The following is a 13,230-nucleotide window of genomic DNA, read 5'->3' on the forward strand; positions in this document are numbered from 1 at the left end:
CAAACATAAGGGCATGTGGCTGCATCTCTTTGCCGGGAAGAAGTTAAAAGTATGTTCGTATCTCTAGGATATGAACCTTGTGTAATGACTGGGGTCATAGTTCAGCCCCTCCTTGTTTTTGTTTTTATTTGTCTGCCAATTAACGCCCATTGTTGTTCCTCTGAAATTCGGCACAAGATGAAGCGAGAGGGAAACTAAGAGGATGTGGAACTCACTACCACATGGGTTGTTGAAGCGAATAGCATGGACACATTGAAGAGGAAGCTGGCTAAATGCACATGGGAGAAAAGAATAGAAGGTTCTGCTGACATGGGGAGTGGAAATGGCCCTTGTGAAGCATGGAGGCTTCTGTGGGCTGAATGGCCTGTTTCTGTGCTGTAAATTTTATGTAATTTGAAAGATGAATGGAGAACATTATAACATTATTTTATTTTTTTTAAAGTTGAGCATTGTTCCTAGACTCAGTGTCCTAATAGGAAATATTTCTCCTGCGCCAGTACAGTTCAATACTGTGCATGGCTCTTAATTTATCACCTCCAATTGCACCATTTGGCATGGACCTGTTAACTACAAGTAATTGACCCTAGTGTCAAATTATTCAAGAAAGTTCCTCACCCAATGATTGATGAGATATGCAATGAGTTTCTGCATTAGCCAGGGAAAGCAGAAACCATGGAAATATTAAACAGTTAAATGTTATAATGGGATTTTAGTGTCTTTCTGCATGGATGAGCTCTCCTCTTCTGGATCTTTCCATTTTCTGCCTTACCAATTACCTGATGGAATTTGGTGGGGCAAAGTCATGCAGAAGGAGTCCACTGCCCCGTCTTCAAATCTCTCCATGACGTCACCACATCCTACCTTTATATAAAAGCAAAATACTGCTGATACTGGAAATCTGAAATAAAAACAAAAAAATGCTGGAAATCTTCAGCAGGTCAGGAAGCATCTGTGAAGAGAGAAACAGAGTTAACGTTTCTGATGCAAGGTCATCACCTGAAAAGTTAACTCTGTTTCTTTCCACAGATGCTGCCAGACTTACTGTGTATTTCTCTCTTTATATAAGCTCTTCTAGCTCGGTATCCATTCCTGTAATCCTAGTTCTCTGACTATGGCATGCTAGGCCATAGTCTGCCCCTCCCAACACCAATATCCTCCTACCTTCCATAATACCCAGGCTTGTTATCATTTTCCTTAATGTTTTCCATCCTACATAAACCCCAAATTGTCCGAACTAGCTTCCTGTCCTGCACTAAGTCCTATTCACTCAACACCCATCCTCCTGATCAACATTCACTCCATGTCCCCCAGAGTCTTGAATTTATAATCGTCTGCCCTGTCTTCAGATCCCTTCAGGATCTCACCATTTCCCATCTCTATATAACTTCTAGCTCTTTATTAGCTCCTGAAATGCTTAGTCCTCCAACTGTGAATGGCATGTTAGGCATTCCCACTCCTTCCTTCACCCCACCATTGATGGAACAGTCTATCGCTGCCTTGGCCCTAATCTCTGGATCTGCCTCTGCCTCTCTGAAAACCTTCTTGAAATCCATCTTTCCACCCATACTTTTGGTCATCTTACCCACCATGTCTGTTCCTTTATCTCTAATTTTTTTTTTGCATTCCCCTCCCCCCAATATCTCAGGATGTTTTCTATTTTAAAGCTGTTTTATAAGTGAATATCAACACTCCTTGTCTCCATCTCTATACCAATGGAATGTCTTAGGACATTTTCTCCACTATAAAGCTTCCAATGTATCCGAATCTTTTAACTCTCTGGACTTTTTGCAGTTTGGAAGCAAACAAGTGAACATAAAGATTTGACTAATACACTTTATGAAATCCTAGACAACACTGACTAATATTTATCCCTCAGTCAAAATCTTTAAAAAAAAACCTGGGCATTATCTCATTGCTGTTTGTGGAACAAAATTTGCTGCTGAATTCCCTGCACTACAACAATGACCACACTTCAAAAAAAGTAGTTCATTGTCAGGTTGTCTTTCGGACATCCTGAGGAAATTGGCCAGGACACCGGGAGAGCTCTTCTACACTACTTTGAATAGTGCCATGGGATCTTTCACATCTGCTTGAGAGGACAGAAGGGTCCCCGGTTTAATTCTTATCTGAAAGATAGCGCTTCCAACAGTGCAGCATTTCCTCAGTACCGTGTTGGAGTGTGCTCAACGCCTTGCAGGTGAAAGTTGAAGCCATGATTTTCTGACCTGGGCAAGAGCACACCCCTCTGAGCTACGGCATGTAGTAGGCAACTGAGCCATCAGAGGAACTTTTTAATTTCTACAGTAAACACCACTGCAATTATTAGTTCAAACATTAGGCACTTTCTGGCATCCAGCATGATGAGAATTGGTTGTGTCACCAGACTTCAATCAGAAACATAAAAAATGTACAATGAAAAAGGAGGCCATTTGACCCATAGTGTCTGTGCTAGCTGAAAAAGTGCTATCCAACCTAAACCCGCCTTCCAGCTCTTGGGTTCAAAGCTCTGTAGATTATGGCACTTCCAAGTACGTTGCTGTTTGTGGGAGCTTGCTGTGCACAAATTCCGACATTACAATGGTGATTACACTTCATGGCTGTAAAGCACTTTGGGACATCCTGAGGTTGTGAAAGGTGCTGTATAAATGCGAGTCTTTTTCATATATATCTGAGTATATTTTAAATGCGACGAGGATTTCTGCCTCTACCACCATTTCAGACACTGAGTTCCAGACTCCCATTCCTCTCTGGGTAAAAAAAATTCCTTTTTAATCTTTCTACCAATTACTTTAAATCTATATTATCTCTGCTAAGGGAAATAGATCCCTCCTACCCACTCTACCTAGGCCCCTCATAATTTCACACACCTCAATTAAATCTCTCCTCAGCCTTCTCTGTTCCAAAGAAAACAACCCCAGTCTATCCAAACTCTCCTCAGAGCTAAAATTCTCCAGTCCTGGCAACAACCTCATAAATCTCCTCTGTACCTTCTGAAGTGTGATCACATGCTTCCTTAATGCAGTGACCAGAACTGTATGTGGCCTAACTAATGTTTTATACTGCTCTAGTATAACCTCCCTGCTCTTATATTCTATTCCTCAGCTAAATGAATAAAAGTATCTTGTTTGTCCTCTTAGCCACTTTATCATACCTGTCCTGCCACCTTAAGGGATCGGTGGACATGTACTCCAAGCTCCCCCTGTTCCTCTACACTTCTCAGTATTTTACCAGTTATTGTATATTCACTAGCCTTGTTGGCCTTTGCAAATTAATTATCTTACACTCAGGACTGAACTCCATTTGCCACTTTTCTATCCACCTGACCAGTCCATTGATATCTTCCTGCAGTCCACAGCTCTCTTCCTCACTAAAAGCCACATAGGCAATTTTTCTATCATCTGCAAACTTCTTAAATCAATCCCCTTACATAAGTCCAAATCATTGATATATACCACAATCAATAAGGGACCTAGTAGTGACACATAGTGAAGCACAAACAAGGAGTTGAGATGTAGGTTTACAAGAAAGTATCCTGTCTGTATGTCATCAGAAGCTAACACATGCAACACGTGTCTGCTTTGATGTACATCTTTGGAGAGAGAGGAGCCAGCAGCCATATTGTGCCCAGAATTAGCAACATGTTCAGTTCTTCTGGAGTCTGCTGCACATGGTGACTCATGGTTCTGCTATGAAGGGGTTCATAATAGGCGTGACTGTGTTTGTACGTTCGTGTGGAATGATTAGATTGCTGTGGATTGGGGCACTTCTGTTTAGATTTCGAGCACTATTTTATCACTCCTGTGCTCACTGTCCTATGTTGGCTCCCAGTCTGGCAACATCTCAATTTTAAAATTCTCATCCTCATATTCAAATCCCTCCAAGACTTCACCCCTTCCTATCTCTGTAACCTCCACCAGCCCCACAGCCCTCCAAGATCTCTGCTATCCTCCCACTATGGTTCTTGCACATCTCTGATTCCCTTCAACCCACCATTGGCCCCAACCTCTGGAATTCCCTCCCTAAATCTTTTGACCTTTGAGGCACTCCTTACAATCAACCTTTTTGATCAAGCTTTTAGTCACTTGTCCTAAAACCCACAAAATTAAAGATTAGGAGGCCACTCAGCTCATTGTAGCAATGAAGCCTAGTCCCTCTCCCATTGCAGAGACTTTGCTCCCATTGACTCTCTAGCAGGAGGACAAGGTTCACTCTTTATACGAAGTGCTTCCTGACACCAGCTCTGAACATGCTTTTGTATCAGTTTGTGCCCTGTGGCCCATTTAATTTGATATCAGCATTAACTTTTTGTATTCCATTAGTATCTTAGGTTCTGGGCTGAGAGCAGGCTAACTTTCTGAAGCAATCTCTTGTTTGTATTTAATTACTTAATTGTGTATTGCACTGCATTGAGGATCAGGTTGCTCTCCCAATGCCCTGCCAATCATGACACGATGCAACAATTGGGGTTTCCATAGTGACCCTGGCTGTGTTGGATTATCTCCCCTGGGGTTTCCATGAAATGTTTGGGATGGTGAGCGGAGAGACAAACACAATGAAAGCAGTTGCAGGAGGAGGGGAGAGGGAGAGGGAGATCCAGGAACCCCCCAGCCCAGACTAGCAGACAAGATCCCTGCATGAACAAAGCAGCATTATCCATTTAAAGGGAGTCGATGTCATGATTTAAATGCATTGCTTCAAACTGTAGGTGAGCAAGCTGCTTGCACAGGCTGGACCTGTGTGTGTGGTTTTATTGGTTTCCTTCTTTCCTCCATGCAACTCTTTGCAGATCGTGTCTCCCACTTCATATCTGGCAAGCATTTCAAAAATCATTTACCTGGAAGTAGATCAGCATTGATAAATACAAGTGGAGGCAACAAAATAGAAGGTATGTAGATAGGCTGATATGAAGAAGGGGTTGGAGGAGGTTCCCGTGGAGCCCAAACACCAGCATTGACTAGTTGGGCTGAATGTTTCTGTGCTGTACTAGGCCATATCACTGTGTCAGTGCATCTAATGAGTTGGCATTAGAGGTGCCCAGGCACCTGCAGCTCATGACTTGAACACAAACAGCTCAAACACAATGTTGGAGGGGAGTGTACTGCTGGCACAAGATTTCCTTTGGCTGAAACCCCATGTACACTGGCAGGTAAGTGGGAGTTGAGAGAAGATGGTGGTCTAACAGTCTAATGGACCTCTGTCAGCAACCCTCTATCTGCTTGGTTCAGTTGGTGATATCCTTGCCTCTGAATGCTATGGGTTCAAACTCCACTCTAATGTAGACTAGACTGACTCCAATGTGGAAAGCTGCTTGCACATGTTCTGTTGTTTCAGGTTGGTGTTAGAGATTTGGAGTTCTCCTGATGACCTGGTCCAGGTTCCTTCCTCCCAATCAAAACATTTTTTCCACTGTACCATAGGTTTGTCTCAATTCTGTCAATTCATTGCTGAACCCTTCAGTTCTTTTGCAAAGTGAAATTTCAGTCATATTTTAATAAGATTAAGCCTCCGACTGACTTGTGGCTTCACTTCTGGCCAGATTTGTGAAGTAATGCTAGACTTGACATCTGGGTGAGGTACATTCCCACAGGTGCATTTTTGGTATCTCATCTGAGTGGTAATCATTCTTGTGTGATCTAGAGGGGAAGCGTCAGGCAGCTTATATGGTGGTTGGTTTGACAAGGGTCTTCATAGCCCAGCGGATCCTAACACTGCCTGACAACCCCTTTCCAATACGTTGTGTGTAGATGGCGATGAGTGCAGGATGCCTCCTTCCTCGTCAGATCCCGTGGACAGGCATCAACCAACTTGGCATGGATTGGCAATTGTACAAGGTTCAGTGCCATGCGTGGTAGGTTGGCTGTACCTGCCAAACTATTGAAACTCTTCAGTTGTGTTAGTTATAGTTCAAATGGGTTGCATTCACATCTTTGAGTCAGCAGGTCATTGGTTCAAGCCCCAGTACAGAGACTTGACTTCATAATCGAGGCTGACATTCTTATGCCAGTACTGAGGGAATGTTGTACTGTCAAAAGTGCCTTCTTTCAGATGAGATGTTAAACAGTGGTCTCTTCTGTGAGTATAAAATATCCCAAGCACAATTTTAAAGGAAGAGGAGGGGAGTTTTCCCTGGTATCCTGACCAATATTCAGCCCACCACCAACATCACCAGAGAGATGATCTGGACATTATCACATTGCTGTTTGTGGAAGCTTGCTGTGCACATATTGGCTGCTAGTTTCTGACATTACAACAACGGCTACACTTCAAAGAAGTACCTCATTGGCTGTAAATTGCTTTGAGATAATCTGACATGTGAAAGAAGTGATAGAAATGTGAGTTCTTTTCTTCGCATATTTTTGTTTGGAACAATTGGGGGAAAGAATGAATTGGGTACATCAGGCAATGTGTAGAAGGGAAGTGAGGGAGCATGGGGGAGGCATTTAATGGTTCTTGTTTACTTATGGACGTTTTTAGAAATTCAGTTGGACCTTTGTAACATTCTTTAACTATGGAGATCTGTGATAAGGGAGCATTTGTTTCCCTAGTGAGAAATGAGGTTTTGTCTTTGAATCAGATTATCATCTTTAAAGAGGAACTTAAAAAAACATTAATTTTCTTCACTCTAACCAGCTGTGATCACAGTTTTTTCAGTCCTTATCAAATTATGCAAGTCGAAGGACGGGAGGGAAGTAAATATAACGTTGGTGCTCAGAGAACATAGGAACAAGAGGAGACCATTCAGCCCTCGCACCTGTTCTGTCATTCAACTAAATCATGGCTGATCTGTATCTTAAATTCATCTACTGTCCTTGGTACCCATGTTACAAAAATCTATTCATCTCATTTTGAAATTTTCAATTGATCCCCAGCCTCAACAGCTTTTTGATAGAGTTCCAGATTTCTACAATTCTTTGTATGAAAAGGTGCTTCCTGATATCACCCTTGAAAGGTCTATTTCTAATTTTAACATTTGTTCTGGATTCCCCCAGAAATGATTTCTCTCTTATTAAGGGAGGGAGAGGGGCACAAACAGGGTTACTATAAACCAGTTAGTCTAATCTTCATCGTGGGCAAACTCTTAAAATCCATGATTCAAGATCAGACTAGCACTTAGCAGGACAAGGGGCAATTAGATGGCCAGTTCAGGTTTGCTAAAGGCAAGTTGTATCTGATGAATTTGTTTTTTGAAGAAGCAATTAGCTGTTCAGGTAAAGGGATTACCATAGAGGCAAGTATACATGGATCTTCAGAAGGTAGCTCACCAGAGAACTATTTGAAAAATTCAGGCACTTGGTAAAAGTGCAAATGTAGCAACACAGAACAAACAGACAGGTTGGAAATTTATTGCTATGGGTAAAATAGTCTTGGAATTTCGTTGGTTGGAATTGAAAGAAAATCTTGCATTTATAAAACAACATTCACAATTTCAGAAGCTGCCAAAGCACTTTACAGCTGTGTAGTTACCGTGGTAATGGTAGCAGCAGCCAATGGGATCTTTTACATCTGACTGAGGGGGGCAGGCAGGGGGCTTGATTTAACATTTCAGCTGAAAGACAGCACCTGTAACAGGGCAGCACTCTCTCACGACTGACATGGAATCTCAGCCTACATTTTGAGCTGAAGCCCCTGGAGTGGGGCTTGAACCCACAACCTTGGATACAAAATTGGCTGAAAAGTAGGAAGCAGAGAGTAACGGTCAATAGATATTTTTCAGGCCGGAGGAAGGTTTGTAGTGGAGTTCCCTAGGGGTCGGTATTGGAACCTTTGCTTTTCCTGATATATATTAATGATCTAGATCTTGGTGTGCAGGGGACAATTTCAAAGTTTGCAGATGATACCAAGTTTGGGAGTTTTTTAAACTGCGAGGAGTACGGTGTGGAACTTCAAGGGGGCATAGACAAGTTGGTGGAGTGGGCAGATAGTTGGCAGACGAAGTTCAATACTTCAATAGAAGTGTGAGGTGATGCATTTTGATAGGAAGAACATGGACAGACAATATAAAAAAAGGGGTGAAATTCTGAAGGGGGGTGCAGGAACAGACTTAGGTGTCTATGTGCATAGATCATTGATGGTGACAGGACAGGTGGAGAGAGCAGTTAATAAAGCATATAGTATCCTGGGCTTTATTAATAGGGGCATAGAGTACAAGAGCAGGGAGGTTATGCTGAATTTATTTAAGACACTCGTTAGATCTGAGCTGGAACATTGTGTACAGTTCTGGGCACCGTATCATAGGAAGGATGTGAACACATTGGACAGAGTGCAGAAGAGGTTTACAAGAATGGTTCTAGAGATGAGAAACTTCAGCTATGGGTCTAGATTGGAGAGGTTGGGTCTGTTCTCCTTGGAGAGAAGAAGGCCGAGAGGAGATTTGATAGAGATGCTCAAAATCGTGAGGGGGCTGGACAGAGTAGGTAGGGAGAAGCCGTTCCCACTTGTAACAGGATCAAGAACGAGAGGGCACAGATTTAAAGTGATTTGCAAAAGAAGCAAGTGAGATGTTAGAAAAAACTTTATCACACAACGAGTGGTTCGGGTCTGGAATGCACTGCCCGGGAAGTGTTGTGGAGGCAGGCTCAATCGAGGCATTCAAGAGGACGTTGTTTTTATTCAAATAATCATCTAATGTGCAAGGATACGGGGAAAAGGCAGGGCAATGGCACTAGGTCATAATGCTCATTTGGAGAGCTGGTGCAGACATGATGGGCCGAATGGCCTCCTTCTGTGCCATTAAGATTCTATGATTCTGATTCTGAACCTTCTGACTCAGAGGCCAACGTCCTATCCACCATGGCTCAGCTGACAGTGGTGTACTCCAGGACATAGTGATAGGTCAATTTAAGTTCTCAAAGCAAGAGAGATAGGTATTAATATGGGAAATGATAAACAGACCATGACAGGAAGGGACAAAGAGTACAAATCTAAGTGTAACTCAGCAGATAAGGTGAAATGTTACAAAAATAATAAAAGGACAAAACTAAAGGCTCTGTATCTAAAGGCACATAACATTCGAAACAAAACAGTGCAAATAGAAATAAATAGGTATGATCTGATAGCCATTACAGAGATGTGGCTACAGAATGACATAGATTGGGATGTGAATATTGAAGGGTACGTGCCATTTAGGAAGGACAGGAAGTTAGGAAAAGGTGGAAGGGTGGCTCTGTTAATTAATGATGGTATTAGCACATTAGAGAGGGATTACCTAAATTCAGGAAACCAGGATGTAGAAGTGGCTAGGGTTGAGATGAGAAATTATAAAGGGAAGAAGTCACTTCTGGGAGTGGTGAACAGGTCCCCTAATTGTAACTACATGGTAGGACAGAGTATAAAAGAAGAGATAATGGGAGCTTGTCAGAAAGGTATAGTAATGATCATGGGGGATTTTAATTTACATATAGACTGGAAAACTCATATGGGCAAAGGTAATGTGGATGAGTTCGTAGAATAGTTTCTTAGAATAGCATGTTCTGCAGCCGACCAGAGAGCAGGCTATACTAGACCTGGTATTGTGCAATGAGATGGGATTAATTGATAACCTCATAGTGAAGGCACCCCCTAGATAGCAGTGATCATAATATGATTGAATTTCATTTTGAGGGAGGAACAAGTGTGTCCAAGGCTACTATTTTAAACTTAAATAAGGGCAATTATGAGAGGATGAAAGCAGAGCTAGCTAAAGTGAACTGGCAAATTAGGTTAAGGGATAGATCAATAGAGGTTCAGTGGCAGACATATAAAGGGAGTATTGAGCTGTGTGGTCTGGAATAAATCTTTCCCAACAACTATGTAACTCTGAGTACATTCACAGTTCTTGACTTTTTTTTTCCAGGAGTGGGACATGAACCCACTACCTTCTGACTCAAAGGCGAGGGTGCTATGAACTGAGCCACAGCTGACACCTCGGCAGACATATAAAGGGATATTTCAGAATACACAGAATACATACATTCCAATGAGAAAGAAAAATTCCAAGGGGAGGGCCCACTGTCCGTGGTTAACTAAAAAAGTTAGTGTATCAAACTTAAAGAAAAAGCATATAATTACATAAAGAACAGCAAAGAATGACAAAAAGATTAATAAGGAGAGAAAAATTAGAGTACAAGAGAAAGCCAGCTAGTAGTACAAAGATAGTACGAGTTTCTATAGATATTTAAATCAGAAAAGAGTTAACAAAGTGAGCATTGGTCCTACAGAGAGTGCGTATGGGGAACTGATAACGGAAAGTAGGGAGAGGGCAGACAAATTAAATAGGTATTTTGCTTCGGTCTTCACTATAGAGGACACAAGTAACATCAAGGAATTAGCTGTAAATCAGGAAATGAAAGGGAGGGAGGAACTCGGGGAAAATTACAATCACAAGGGAAGTGGTAATGAGCAAATTGTTAGGGCTGCAGGCTGACAAATCCCCAGGTCCAGATGGACTTCACCCTAAGGTCTTGAAAGAAGTGGCTGGTGAGATGGCTGATGCATTGGTTTTAATTTTCCAAAATTCCCTAGATTCAGGGAGGGTTCCATTAGATTGGAAAATAGAAAATGTAACTCCTTTATTCAAAAAGGGAGACAGAAAGCAGGAAACTACAAGCCAGTTAGCCTAACATCGGTCATAGGGAAAATGTTAGAAGCCATTATTAAAGATTTTATAGCAGGATGCTTGGAAAAATTCAAGGCAATCAGGCAGTCAACAAGGTTTTGTGAAAGGGAAATCATGCTTAACCAATTCATTGGAGTTCTTTGAAGGAGTCACGTGCTGTGGATAAAGGGTAGCTCACAGAAAGCAGAAAGCTGGCATAAATGGGTCTTTTTCTGGTTGGCAGGATGTGATGAGCAGTGTGCCACAGGGATCAGTGCTGGGGCCTCAACTTTTTACCATTTATATAAATGACTTGGATGAAGGGACCAAATGAATGGTTGCTAAATTTGCTGACGACACAAAGATCGGTAGGAAAGTAGATTGTGAAGAGGATATAAGAAGGCTGCAAAGTGACATAGGTTAAGTGAGTGGGCAAAAATCTGGCAAATAGAGTATAATGTGGGCAAATGTGAAATTGTTCATTTTGGCAGGAAGAATAAAAAAAGCTCATTGTCTAAATGGTGAGAGATTGCAGAGCTCTGAGATTCAGGGGAATCTGTGTGTCCAAGTGCATGAATCACAAAAGGTTAGTATGCAGGTACAGCAAGTAATTAGCAAAGCTAATAGAATGTTATCATTTATTGTGAGGGGAATTGATTACAAAAGTATTGAGTTTGTGCTTCAGTTGTACAGGGCACTGGAGAGACCACATCTGGAGTATTGTGTACAGTACTGGTCTCCTTATTTTAGGAAAGATGTAAATGCGTTAGAAGCAGTTCAGAGAAGGTTTACCAGACTGCTACCAGGAATGAGCGAGTTGTCTTATGAGGAAAGGTTGGACAGGTTAGGCTTGTATCCACTGGAATTTAGCAGAGTAAGAGGCGACTTAATTGAAACCTTTAAGATCCTGAGAGGTCTTGACAGGGTGGATGTGGAGAGGATGTTTCCTCTTGTGGGAGAATCCAGAACTAGGGGTCACTGTTTAACAATAAGGGGTCGCTCATCTAAGACAGAGATGAGAAATTTTTTCTCTTGAGGGTAGTGACTCTTTGAAACTCTCTTCCTCAAAAGGCAGTGGAAGCAGAGTCTTTGAATATTTTTAAGGCAGAGCTAAATAGATTCTTGATTAACAAGGGGATGAAAGGTTATCGGGGGTAGGCAGGAATGTGTGGTTGAGGTTACAAGCAGATCAGCCATGATCTTATTGAATGGCGGAGCAGGCTTGAGGGGCCGAATGGCCTACTCCAGCTCGTAATTCATATGTGTTCGTTTTAATTATGGATGAAATGATTTAGACTTGGACGTGGGAAATATGATAATAAAAAGTAGAGGGCTTTTGACCAAGCAACTCTAATATGTGGCTCAGTGTCAAATTTTATTTGATAGCACTTCTGTGACGCTCCTCGAGTTGTTTTACTCTATTAAAGATGCTATATAAATGCAAGCTGTTGGCTTTGGAAAACAATGGGAATCAAAGTTGGATTTTCCCGATCAGTTTGTCTGCACTTGAGGTCTGGGACTTATCCCCCGACGCATAGGGGTCAAGCTGAGAGGAAGTGTTCGATAATGATTGTATGCTGGTTCTGAATCCATCAAGGCTTCAGGGTAAATTCAGAGTTTGCATAATTCTCAGTGCGCGATGGTACGTGTGGGTTCGGGGTGCAGGGAAGGAGGAGAGCTTACAGTTTGCCCAATTGACGTTTGCACGGCCAAAGGTGTGAAGGAGCAAGGACACACATGGTTGTAGGTTGGAATGCATGTTTGCAGTCTGTGTGGAAATGTTTGGTAGGGTGTGCACAATCACGATCTCCAGGATGTGGTCGTTTGCTGCAAAGTTTGTATGTAAATGAGTTGGGGGCTTAGTTACAGCCTATCTCACTTCTGGCTTTACTGATTCTTTCATCTAACTGTCTCCCAGACGAGGTTTTCATGGTTTGAGTTTTAGCACTTTGTGACAGAAAAACAGAGCAAGAGCTTGACCCTCCCAACCCCTCCCCCACCCCGTTCCGGACAGCCAGCAGGTAGGTTCTGTGCAATTATTTTTAACAATAGTGATATCTTTATGGGGAGGTATAAATTTTTATGCTCCTTGTGTTCTATGTTGGGAAGTGAAACTTCCCCATTTTGAGTTGTCAAACATTTGCAGGTCAGAGATATGGTGGTATGGGTTAATTATGGCATTAATCTCTTGCAAAGGGTTACAAACCCTTTGAGGGGTATTCCCCAAAAGGGAGCTTCGGGGTGATGGAATTCGGTTTTGAGTGCCGGGTCTTGGATGAGAGTGACGGGACTTGTTTGGGAGCGACTGGAAATGGATGCGTCTATACCTCCAGGCATTGTACAGTGAGAGTCATGCACTTCACCCAAGGAAGAGAGAAAGATAAATAATGGAGGGCCTTTATTTTCCACTGCAGAGACTTCAACGCAAAATCTAGGCTGACACTCCCAGTGCAATACTGAAGAATTGTTGCACTGGTAGATATGCTGTCTTTCAGATGAGATGTTAAACTGATGCTGCATCTGCCTTCTCAAGCAGACATAAAAGATCCCATGACACTTTCAAAAAAAGGCAGAAAAGTTCTCCGTGGTGTCCTGGGCAATATTCACCCTTCAACCCACATTACTAAAGCAGATGATCTGATCATTATCGAATTGTC

The 13,230-nt window shown here is 42.1% G+C and overlaps 1 long non-coding RNA gene across 1 annotated transcript in view; it reads right to left on the reverse strand.

The window, feature by feature from the left end:
* Positions 1-13,230, reverse strand: part of LOC144690754 (uncharacterized) — a 92,812-nt gene that overhangs the window by 61,737 nt on the left and 17,845 nt on the right. The window contains exon 2 of the long non-coding RNA XR_013578954.1: positions 777-898. This is a non-coding gene — a long non-coding RNA (uncharacterized LOC144690754). The remainder of the gene's footprint in view (positions 1-776; positions 899-13,230) is intronic.

Source organism: Cetorhinus maximus, chromosome 15 (assembly GCF_964194155.1).
Source record: "Cetorhinus maximus chromosome 15, sCetMax3.hap1.1, whole genome shotgun sequence".
Lineage (NCBI taxonomy): Eukaryota > Metazoa > Chordata > Chondrichthyes > Lamniformes > Cetorhinidae > Cetorhinus > Cetorhinus maximus.